Here is a 12,366-nt window from a genome sequence, read left to right on the forward strand (position 1 = left end):
TTAAACAGCATAACTTAAAACCATTCGTTAACAATAGGTACCCAACTTGGTGATTTGTACTTTCTAGCTGTGAATGGACCCATAAAGAAAAGGAAAAGGGACGTCATGCATTGTCAATACACTCTGTAATAAACGAAACGAAAGAGAGGCATTCATTTTTTGGACATTTGCAAAATGTTTTTATGTAAATGTAACTTTTGTTAATCAAAAAGATGACTCCTAGATCTGGACAAAAATACGCGTCTACTATGCATGCTGAATTTAATACGTAAATACCCTTCAATCGCACAAGAACAACACCTTTATTTTTATTACCTTTTATACGGGCCTATATAAAATTGCAAAATGCTGTAAAATGATTTAATATACCATATCGCAATTTGCCGTTTCATTTTCTGTATTCGTGAGCGCGAAATAGAAAGTTTGCATACTGGTATTTTTCAACAGAATCGCCAAAAATAAAAGGGTGCGTTAGAAAGAAAGTGTGGGAAAAAGCCGAGAGGGATTCGAAGATCATCACTGATCACTGAGGTCTTTTGAATACAGTGCAGTACGGGCGCAACGCGAAGGGCTAATCAGACTCGGCAGGTCTTGGGACTAACCTGTATATATCATTAATAAATGAACAGGGGACTGGTTTGTGTAGGAATCATTTGTGATGGATTTCCAAAGATCGGCTTAAGAAATGCCACTATTAGAAATCATGACTGTGTTAAGCTCCTTATATTACTAATTGAAACCCGTTTGTGAAACCCCTCCATCTATTAAATGTATTCTTAGAAATTATTATAGAATTATTTCTGCCGTAATAATACAGACCATATGTAATTCATTAGGATTCAAATAAAATATGCCTTTAAAAATATCACTAATGAGGGAAGGTAAATGCAGCATGTATTTCTGTGTTCTCTGTGTGCAAGAGTCAGCGCCAAGACTTTTCTGTGTTGTCAGCAAGATCACTGGAGAAAACCTGGAAAAATACCTTTTTGCCACTTGGCACAATGGACAGAAAAAGGAGGAAATGGCTAACAGAACTAATCTCATGGCAAGTGTAAGCTTCGCTGCATTAGGTATGCCATAAAGAGGAGTCTTGTTGCACTGTGAGGGGAAGGTGTGGTATGTTGGAGGAGGGATTGGGCGATGTGGAGCAGCAGGAAAATAAATAGGGAAATGGTTTTCAGGGCTGAATCATGATGTCTATAAATCCAGGCAAGTTAAGGCCAAAAAAATGTCTGTAAGAATAAATTTTATGTTCTGTCATGTGTCATCTGATTGTTTTCCTTCAAATATCTTTTGAACAAATGTACATTTTAAGAAACAGTTCTTGGTAACGCAACTGTACCGTTATGTTTGCTTTGTCTTCGAGTGTGTCCACCCTTGAAGTTTTTAAGCTTTTAAGTTTTCTGGTCAGTAGTACCATCAGTGCTTCCACCACATCTGAAACTTTCCTTGATACTTATGGAACTGGCAAAAACATGAGTCCACCTTCAGGGTTAAGCATAGATTCATGAGTCACCACTGTAAAAAAAAAAAAGAAAAATAAATTTGTTTTCAAATACTTAAACTGAGAAATATTCCTCTCTGCTGGTTTATGATATCCCTTGCATCAAGGAAAGCAGGCTTGCATTTCATGAAAAAGAGGCTTTTTTTACAGAATCGAAGGCATAATTTTTTTACGACCCTGGAAAACCAGTTTGTGTGCAAGAAAAAAAAAATCTAAATAAGCAGCCTGGAAATAAGCAATTTAAGGTGACTTGCTGACACTTGCTTAGCTGCTCTGCGAATATGATTTTAAAGGTATAGGCACAAAGTATAGCATAAACTATTTCTAGTTCAGCATTTGTCGAGAACTACCAAGACAAACATCATGCTCCAATACGAATGCATGCCATGTTCTGCATCTAACCTAGGCTGCCAAATAAATGCAATTTTTAAGTGATTTATTTTAATGAAATACCTGTGGGGGCAACATTTACACTAGGCATAGGTTTGATAAACAAAAGGCATTCAGAAAAGCCAGCATGTTGATCCCATAGCTGTCAGCATCCTGACTTTATATCATCTCACTAACCTACATTTCAAATTAATGCCGCTATACTGGGCTTTCCACCATTGATTTCTATACTTGTCATCACATCTGAAACCTCCCTCACGTGTGTTGAAACTGTTTTACTGTGAAAGGCTCGGTGCTCTTTATAGCAGTGTCACAGTTTTGATGCTCTGTATTATTGTACGGAATGATCAGTAACTGGTTGCTTGGAATGAGGTAGCCTGACCATGCTTTGGAATCTTTAGCCTGCTGGTTCACCTTCAGTACACAATGGTTGTATGTATTGTGATCTCATGATGGTTATTTTTTCTTTTTAAATTAGGGACATAATAAATCTGGTGTGACAGCACAAATTATCTAGGTGACGTCGGTAGATTTCTTTTTGTCTGTATGTATACTTGTTGAAAGGTAAGAAGAGGTAGCCAAATGGACATACCCAACGTGTTTGGATCCCGTGTTGCTTGGATTCTCCATACCAGAAAGTCTTGTGGACTAATTGGAGTTCTCCCAAAACCTTGATGTGTTTGGTGACAAGAAAATAAATGTACACCCGTCACCCACTGTATTAAACATTTGAAAAAGTGTCTGTTACTGTGTCTTTTTTTCATTGAGTGCACCGGCATCCTACAGTATATCACCAAGTGGAATCTAAAGCCGACCTGTCTTCAGTTGCTCTCTAACCACCTTTCCAAAGTTATGCTTCTGGAACGGATTTTTTCTTCTCAATGAAGAACATCAATAAATGCTGTTTAAACAACATCCCTGCCCATGTTTATTGGGGGCTACCCAAATGGGTGAAAGGGAGCACTATTGGTCACTTGGCATTTTGAAAACAGTTGCCAAAGTTTATTGAGCTGTGCAGTCATATATTCTGTTTGTTTCTGACTTCCTCTTATTATCCTTTTCAGAGAGGCTGAGACAAAACAAAACATTCCGATTGGTTATCTGGGCCTGATTTGGACCTTGTCTCTTCAGAAGTTAAGCGAACATGTCAGCTGTCTGAAGAACCAAATGCACTGATAGCCGCAATGAGTGTTGACACGTTAAAATACACAACGTTCGTATCAATGTTAATTCAGCTGGGACAAAATACTAAGCACAAAAGGGAACACGTATGGTAACATCCACATCCTAAAGGCTGGACTCATGCAGGGCCTGATGCTGATGTTCATGTACAGAGGTAATGTTATAAAACAGGAATTGTATTCGGGATGTGATTGTTTTGATGTGAAAGGGCTCTGCATATGTAATGCTCTATATGTTTGTCAAATAATTCTTCAGTTAAAAACTCCTTTTGATTATAGTTTGAATCACATAGTCTGAATCACAGTTTGAATCGTTTTTTTGTTTCACTTTTGTAGTTTGAGCCATGAGTACTTTAATGATCTTTATAAAAAAAATCCAACCATTTACAAACTCAGTACATTTGCTGGAACTGCTTAAAGTGCCATTGTAAAAACACTTTTAAGACAATGCAGAAATCATTCTTTCAATGGTATCGGTATCAAAATGGTACAAAACTAATCGTAAAAAGATGTGGAGAGGAACTTTAAAAGATAATCTGAAGTATTTTTTTTCCAAATAAGATCAAGTGTAAATGGTTAATAGTGAAATCCAGTTGTGGTCCAATGCAAATTTAGCCTCACTGAAATATTTCTGTTCTTAATTAGAACATTATGGGGCCTATTAATGGCTTAGCCTTTTAATTTCATAGCAACAATCTGTGCATTTTAAAGCTCTTTTTTTAATAGTTACTACTTCATGATTTGTGCCAAATCCCCTTAGAGTAAGATATAAAATTCTCTTTCCTAACAAGTGGAATTTGGCATTTAACCTCTAGAATTCAGTCAATTGCAAATTTCCCCATTGTGAGGAAAGCTTTACTAAACATTTTAACACTCTATCCAGAAAGCACTTACACCAGTTCAGATGAATTATATCTTATTAATAGTATGCTGGTTAACCAACCATTATTTGCTTGCAATGTTTTTATATTATGTATATGGCAGTAATGGGAAAATTGATTTCAGCTTTATTTCATTATGCATTCTTAGTTTTATGATGTCTATTTACGATTACAAAAAGCAAATTGAAAACCATTTTTTCAAATGAGGTTCACGTTGTCTTGATGCATGTTAGTATTAGTACCACAGTCAACTAGGGAGGTAAGCCCTTTTAAGGTCAGAAAATTCAAAGTACCCATAACCTACTGAATATTTGAGATGGCTGCTGAGAATGACAGAACTGCAAGAGAGGGAGTGTTTAGAAACTTTCACTGTCACATTAACTTTCCAATAACCTATGACCTAGGGTCTTGGGGCAAGTGTGGAAAAGCAAAATTAACTTCATTATTGATGATTCATTATTTTACAGATATACTTTACCAGTGTATTTGTGAATCTCTGGCAGCTGCCTTTGAAGCTGGCAGCTTCCACATATAAACCTGCTGATTAGGTCAGATATCATTATTTACTGTAAGTCTGACAAAATAACAATAGGTCACATTCAAATATGGCATTAAAACAAGTTTTCCCGTTCCATTTCTTTGTTTTTCCAGAACCTGTTTCTTACCTAAATTTTCAATCCTTGAGGTGAACCAGCAAGGCTGAATGAAAGCCCATGTTAGAGGAGAAGAGACTGGGAGCAGGTCAACAGAAATGAAACCTACAGCAGTGAGAGACAGATTCAGGGAATAACTGATTTCAAATACACCTTAGCCAACACTGTTCCTGAAGCGAATCAGGAGCTCAGTCCTTTGTGAACATCAGAGCAGACAAAACTCCCAACTGATTATTACATTCCTCTGCATGAGTAAACATATTTTAAGACATTGTGTTGACATCTTGCTGAACAATTAAGTGTTTAATACCTTATAAAGACCTGTTAGTCTGTCCAGCTGAAATATGTTCCATTTAAAAAGAACCAGGGCTTCAGAGTGACTCAACTAGTAAAAGCTCCTTTAGTCCATGCATCTGTGGTTGAGGTTTGGGTTATTTCATTGACAGACTGTGCCAGGATTTCCAAAGTAATGGCTCACCACTGACTGAGCACTGCCAGAGATGGTTGTGTTTGAGTCAACTAGATCCCAGTTTCTTAACCCCTACGCTGTGACCCAGCACCTGGACCAATGCTGACCAGTCCCTGCCATAAACTGATGTTTATTGTTGATAAAACTGTATTCTTGCTCTGGACCACTTTTTAGTCTAAGTGGTCTTCCAGGAAGGAGGACCTTAGCGAGCTGATCCCAGGTACAAACATGTTGAGAGACACTACACTGGAGGGTTCCTGTGAGCATGAAGTGCTGTCAGACACTTGAGATTCACATTGTCCCTCCAATCAGTACTACTGTAACTCTGCTCGTGCGCATCGTGAGACCTGCAGTTTGAAAAACAGTAAGAGCAGGTTATGATGTTCATAGAGACAAAGGTGAGTTAATTATCTCCTGACTCCAAATGAGATAGGTGCGAAAAAGTATGGAAGTGCTTAATGATTCAAAAGAAACACATGTCCATAAAGATATAAAACAGATCTATAGAAGCTAATGGCATAGTACAGGGACATTGTATGAAAACATTTTGTATGCATCTGCAGGTACCCCTGAGTTTCCAATTTTGTTTCTTATATTAGGTGATGACAACCAGAGCAACTTATGACATACTGTCATGAATGTATTTGTAAAACTATGCTAATTGAGCTTTCAGTCCTCTTCTTTAGTGAACATGGCTCTTAAATTACTTCTAATTAATGGTGTTCATTTTTATCTAATTTTATACTTGATAAAAATCGTTTTCAAAATACAGAGGGTAACTTTTTAGGAAGTATCATACTGCTGTGCATTTGAGTTGATAGTACATTTCTGGACAAAGCTGGAACAAAAACTATGGACATACACAAATTATTAAAAAAAAAATCTCTTTAGGTCACTGTATCATGATAGTGGTGGCAACCACAAGTTTATACTGGACAATCTGACTGAAAAGATGAACATAGGTACCTTAAACATACTTTTTCTCTGAAAAACAAATAAATGATCATTCATGCCGAGACCACACAATGGAATATGTCAGTGATGTAAAATTTCAACACTGTGCCTTAAAGTAATAAAATAAATAAATAAATAAAACTGTCTTAATCATTGACAGTTTGTTAGTCCTCACAATGAAAAGTGATCTGATCCACTTAACAAGCATAGACATTACAGTAAGCAAACGCTCACTCTAAGCGTGCTCTCAACGTTTGGGCTACAGTAGGACAGAACAGACCTCTTCAGTGAAAACTACACCTCTTAAGTACAGAAATGTAATTAGTATAACCTCCTGATTTATCAGACACCCTGTACCTAAGCTGCAGAATGCTGAGATGTGTGCTGAATATCTAACAAAGTATTTTTAATATAGACATGTTGAGGTTCTTGAATTTTCAAGAACACAAAGGCTTGTACAGTTGTCAAAATGGGTAAAACCTCATTTAAACATACCTGTTCGACACAATGTTGTGTGTTTGCTGCTGTATTCTATAACCTTTCTTTGTTTTCTTGTGTTTTTCATTGCCTTCCTTATTTTTTGTCAAACACTACTGCATTGTTGTCTGAGCAGTAGTGAATGGCAGGCTCCTTCTTAAAGAAACAAAGACTGAAAACATTTTAGTCCATAAGCTATGAACACTAACAACAGAGAAGGAGGTAACATTGTCAATGAAGTGAAAGTCAGATTTCTAATCGTTTATGTAAGCCTTCATTATGTTTTCTATGTTCCATGAATGTTTTGGGGTTTTGTTAATAATTTTGTGTTCTAATAGTCTCTTTGCCAGGAACCACACTATCTGTTATGCTCTGAAGCATTCATTGTTATTTTCATTATCACACAACAGCCTTGAGAAAAGAACCTGGTGTTTGTTCTTGTTAATGGAATAATATCATGTGAACTGATGACATTTTGTAGGTTTGGATGTTTGTGCAGTTGATTGTCTAAATTAAAACTACATTATGAAAAAAAGATTCAGCAAAATTCTTAATGTGGCTGAAAAAGAAATTTAAAAAGACCAAGGATCGTTCAATAAACAGCAATAAAGAGAAATGCTGAAGATCATAGAATGATTTTTTTTCCAGCTACACGTTCTTGGTACCAGGATTGCTTTTTCTTCTAGTTGTTTAGGCAGAAATCATTACACTATGTCACATGAGTGTAAAAGACTCTTCACTGGAGCAAAATTAGAAACAACAGTAGCTGATAGGTGAGGGGCTTGTTTAAAACATGGTCCCAGGTGCCATGGTTCTGTTTCCAATATGTTGAAATAGTACCTCATAGGATTTAATCCTGGTATTTCAATTAAGAAATTAATACCTGAAAATCAATTTGCCCTTCATAAAGTCCAATACATTCATAACGGCTTCAAGCAAAAGACAAATCAATTGATTTCCAGGAGCCACAACACTAGCAGTCAAAGAGTCCATTTTTTCTTTGTTATTAACTTATCGCTAGAGGTTTTTGGATTCAAAATGAACCAAAAAAATATTGAATTTATTTTCTGAAGTAAAATGCAGCTTTAGTGCCTGTTTTATGTATACCTTATTCATTTATATTCTGCAAATGCATAGGAGGTGACAAATTCTTTTTTTCAGAAATGTAACACCCAAATCTATAGTTTTGAAGATGCAATACATTTCAGTACAATGTCTGCTGTTTAACAGTACATTGACTCAATTACTTTGACCAAAAATGTGCTGTGTAATCCTTTTTTCAGATTTATTTGTAAGAGTGTACTCATTTTTCAGACTTTTCAGCCTGTTCAAACCTTTTTTTTGTTTTTTAGTTCAAGTTTCAATACTTGTATACTGTAGCTCATGGTGAACATGAACATATAAGAATTGCAATGGGAGAATTCCAGACTGAAAAAAAAATGATCACAAGGTTACCCTATGAAAAAAAAGAAAAAATGTCAATTTCCAGTAACATATGTGCCATACAAGAATCACAAAAAAGCTTAGTGTAGCCTGTCAGAAAAAGAGCAAATGAAAAGAGCATAACATGGTGTTGTAACTTTAGCAATTTTTGCTTTTTTAAGGCCTACCACATACCAGTTATTCTCAAATATGCTGTCTACCTTTTTTTTGTTAATTAACAGGCACAGAAATACATTATAAGTTTACAGATCAGATACTGTATATTTTATCAATATTAATAAGGAATAGCAAACTCTACTGGTAATTAAGAGAGTCCCTGTGCTTTGATTCAGCCCATTACTAACGCCTCTGCATCTTTAGATTAAAAAACCGACCTCTTTTATTTAATAATATTAAATCCCTACATGTATCTTCTAAAAGCTTTAATAAGACAAAGATAAGATTTGCATCCCTATGCAAGTGTCTTTTTCAATTGATTATGAAGCTGCCATTGAAGTGTGAGAAATTGATGTTTTCCTCTGTTCTTAAGGGTGTCTAATAGAGGAGGAGGGAATCGAGGAGGAGATTTGACCACTTTGATCTTCAATCAGTAAAATTCCCATTTCTTCTTTGTCAGACTATATTTGGTAAATAACAGTGACAATCCACGTGCTTAATAAGATGAAAAAAGTGTTTCACTCATTTGTATTTTCCAAACGTTTCAAGGTAGGAAATGCAATGACTGAGATCCTGCCTTGAAAACCTTGTATGACATTTTTTTTCGAAATGTGCTCCTTTTTTTCAGTCCTGCACAACGTGTTCATTCATAATATTTTGGAGTCAATTGAGAACACAAGTCAATGTGTTCTTAACCATAAGAAGAACATAAAAATGGATTTTCTCCAGGTTTATTTTAATTATTAGACTTTATTTTTGTATGAGACTGTAAAATAATATGGTTGTAAATGAGAGGAGGGCATTCGATCCATCAGTTTATTTAGTTGCTAGTAAGTTATCGATCCAAAGGGCTCATCTAGCTATTTCTTGAAAGTTTCCAATGATTCAGCTTCATCAAAAAAGTGCCTCCTAATCTCAGTCCTAATTTTGCTTCCTTACTGATAAACAGTTTTTGACAATGTGATCCAACAAATTTATAATATGAATAATTTTCAATATGTGTATCTCCTCAAAATCTGATCTGTTCCTTTAAGCTGTTTGTATCTGACAATCCATTTTAGTCCAGAATAATTCTTGTCACTCTTCTCTGAACTATCTCTAGAGCAGTGGTTCTCAAAGTGTGGTCCGCGGACCACTGGTGGGCCGCAAGCGTGCGCCAGCTGGTCCTCGGGCTGACCTCTCTTAAAGCAAGTCTAAGCAGCTCCATTCTTCACATGAACTTTTAAAGTAACAAAAGCATTTGCAAAATATGCAAGTTTGTTTCTAAAAATATTAGTACTTTCATCAAATTTTATTCCATATTAATTTTAGTACATTAATAGGTGATGATTTTTACAGGGTAAGAAGTGGACGTAGACCTGGGTGGTCCACTGCAGTTGTAACTTGGTGTAAGTGGTTCAAGGGCCATGGAACTTTGAGAACCACTGCTCTAGAACACCAATATCCTGGTGCAACCCAGACGTGTGCACTACATTCTAAGAGATGTCTAACTAGTACATAGTAACCCACCATGGATTTAATTCTACATTTTTCACCATATGTCCTAGAATTAGTTTGGATTTTGAACTGCTTTGGAAGAATGGTCCTTGAATGAATGAATCCTTGAATGAATCAAAGCTGATGTACTTCAGCCCCTTTAATATATTGTAGTACCTGCATGTAGTATTTTGCACTACTTTACCTGTAATTGGCCAGGTGTTTGCCCTGTCTGGAATTCTGCATTTCCTTAATTATTTCTATACGTTTTGTCACTCCTCTTACTTTTGTATCATTTACAAACTTCACAAGTTCATTAACTACATGAAGATTTTGTCTTGAGCAGGTAGAGCAGCAGAATGAATCCAGTTCCCTGTTGTAATCCACTGAAACATCACTCCCTGTCTGAGGCTTTCCATCTCACTAGTCTCTGTTTTATATTCTCCAGCCATTTACAGACATCCCTTTTGTTTCCTGCATTGTCTTTCAGCTTCCAGGTGAACATTTTTGGTGTAAATATTTTCTGTTTGTCTAAATATACCATATCATATGTTCTCCTTGTATCCATAAAACACTGTTGCTTGCTCAAAGTAATTTAGCAAAGTTAAGAGGATCAGACTTTTCTAAACCCAAGATGACCATCACTCTTCCTTCTACAATATATAGTTACTACAATAACCCAGTGTAAACTCTTCATGTTATATATATATAACAAGAATGGTCTGTAAGTGGATGACTGTTGTGTATTCCTTTTTGTAGATTTGAAACATTTGCATTTTTTCCTAGATTCAAGGTAATCTGATCCTTGTGATGTATTTAAGTGTCTTCTGTGATACTGCCACGGTTTTAAATGAACACTTTACCATTTCAACCTAAGATATATCAGTATCTGTATCACAGTAACAAATCTGTGAAAAAAACAACTTAAAATATTTGCCATCTCTTTTCAGGGTGTACAATTCCTCTATTATCTTTTAAAGTCTTTATCTTTCATTGTTCTTCTGCTATTGTAATATAAAAAGTCCTCTTCTATGGAGATCAAAACTAATATAGTAATATTCCTTTCTACCTCTGTTTTAGCCTTTCGAATGTCTTTTTCTGATTTGACCTTGCAGCTGAATGAACTCCTGTGATGCTCTGCAGAACGTGCTCTTGCTCTTGATGTTTTTCTTAATTAAACTCTTAAACCATTTTGGCCACTATTATGTAGACTTCACTTTACTAACTTCTGGGCTGCATGTGTTTTGTGCCACAAGCAGTGAGACTCATGTCTTTCTAGTGGGCTTTTCTAAAATTGTAAACCATTACTTTCCACCACGTTGCAGGTGGGATATCAAGGGTAGTTCCCATCTGAATCAAACTGCAATTCCATCGATCAATATTCTAACTGCTTCTTCCCATTCAAGGTTGAGGTGGAGCTAGAGCAAGCAATGGGTGCAAGGCAGGGTAAACCCTGGATTGAACGCATCTATTGCATGGCAAAAGATGGGGGATGCATGGGGGATGAGCAAGACAACACTCAATCTTTACCGTAATACGATTGAGAGTGTCCTGACCGGTGGTATTACGGTGTGGAATGGTGGAGCCACAGTACAGGACAGAAAAGCCATACAGAGGGTTGTGAGGTCCGTGCAGAAAATCACTGGGACAGAGCTAACCTCCATCGACCCGTTATATCTCGACCGCTGCCACAACTGGGCTCGAGCTATACTTTGGGACCCACTTCACCCTGGCCACAATCTGTTTTCACCCCTGGGTTCTGGTAGGAGGAATCGCAATATCAGAGCACTGACGAATAGATTCAAAACTAGTTTCTTCCCCCAAGCAGTCCGCATCATAAACAACTCAAATTAGCACCTGCACTTTAAGTTACAGCACAGTTTGCACTATGTCCTGTCTTGGCTGTATTATAACATCTATTGTCTAATTTTATTGTCCATGTCTGTTTGTCATTTGTGCCTATTTTCTTTCACTAATGTTACTGGGTACAGCTGAACGAGTACGCATTCCAATACACTTGTTTTGTATGGCAAATGAAGAAATCTTGAATCATGCTGTGATGACAGTTCCCCGATGGTTCTCTTAATTCTATTTTGATAACCCCCATTTTGCCAACAAAATGAGCAATAAAACATTTCTACCATTTTAGAGTCAGCTCCTTTCCTCACAAATACACTTTCCCAATCCACACAAAAAATTTGGAATTCCCCGTCAAGACGTCTTCTTCCTTGCTACATAAATTTTGTACTCGATTGCCTAAAGAAATCAATGAACAATGCATTTTTATCTGTGGCTGCATTTGGTAGCCCATAGGCCACCAACATCATTAAGCCCACCTAATTGTTTGTCAGTAATGTGATTCACATTTGAGTCTAAGTCTAAGTTCTTGGCATGTAGATCTTTTTGATTTACATGCTACATTGCCATATCTTTGTTCCATCTGTTCTTACAGAAAAAAACTAGGTCCACTAATATTATATTTGCCCTTGTTACTCTGTTTTAGAACATCATGGTTATCCTCTAGCAACATAGAAGTAATTGTTCACAGGTGATGTCCATCCTGAAGATATCCCATTATTTTCCTTTTTACTAGCAGGGTTATTTTAGAATATCCCCAGATTTCCACCCTTACAAAACAAGAAAACAAACCTGATGCTTTGACTGAGGTTGTCTATACTTTTCTCCAGCCCAAATGGAAAGTTGCGGCTGATACACTTTCTTCAAGAATTCCCCATGTCATCACCAAACTGCCAAACCAGCCTGAGTATAACAATCTGCTCCC

This window comes from Atractosteus spatula, chromosome 5, assembly GCF_055471065.1.
Source record: "Atractosteus spatula isolate fAtrSpa1 chromosome 5, fAtrSpa1.hap1, whole genome shotgun sequence".
Lineage (NCBI taxonomy): Eukaryota > Metazoa > Chordata > Actinopteri > Semionotiformes > Lepisosteidae > Atractosteus > Atractosteus spatula.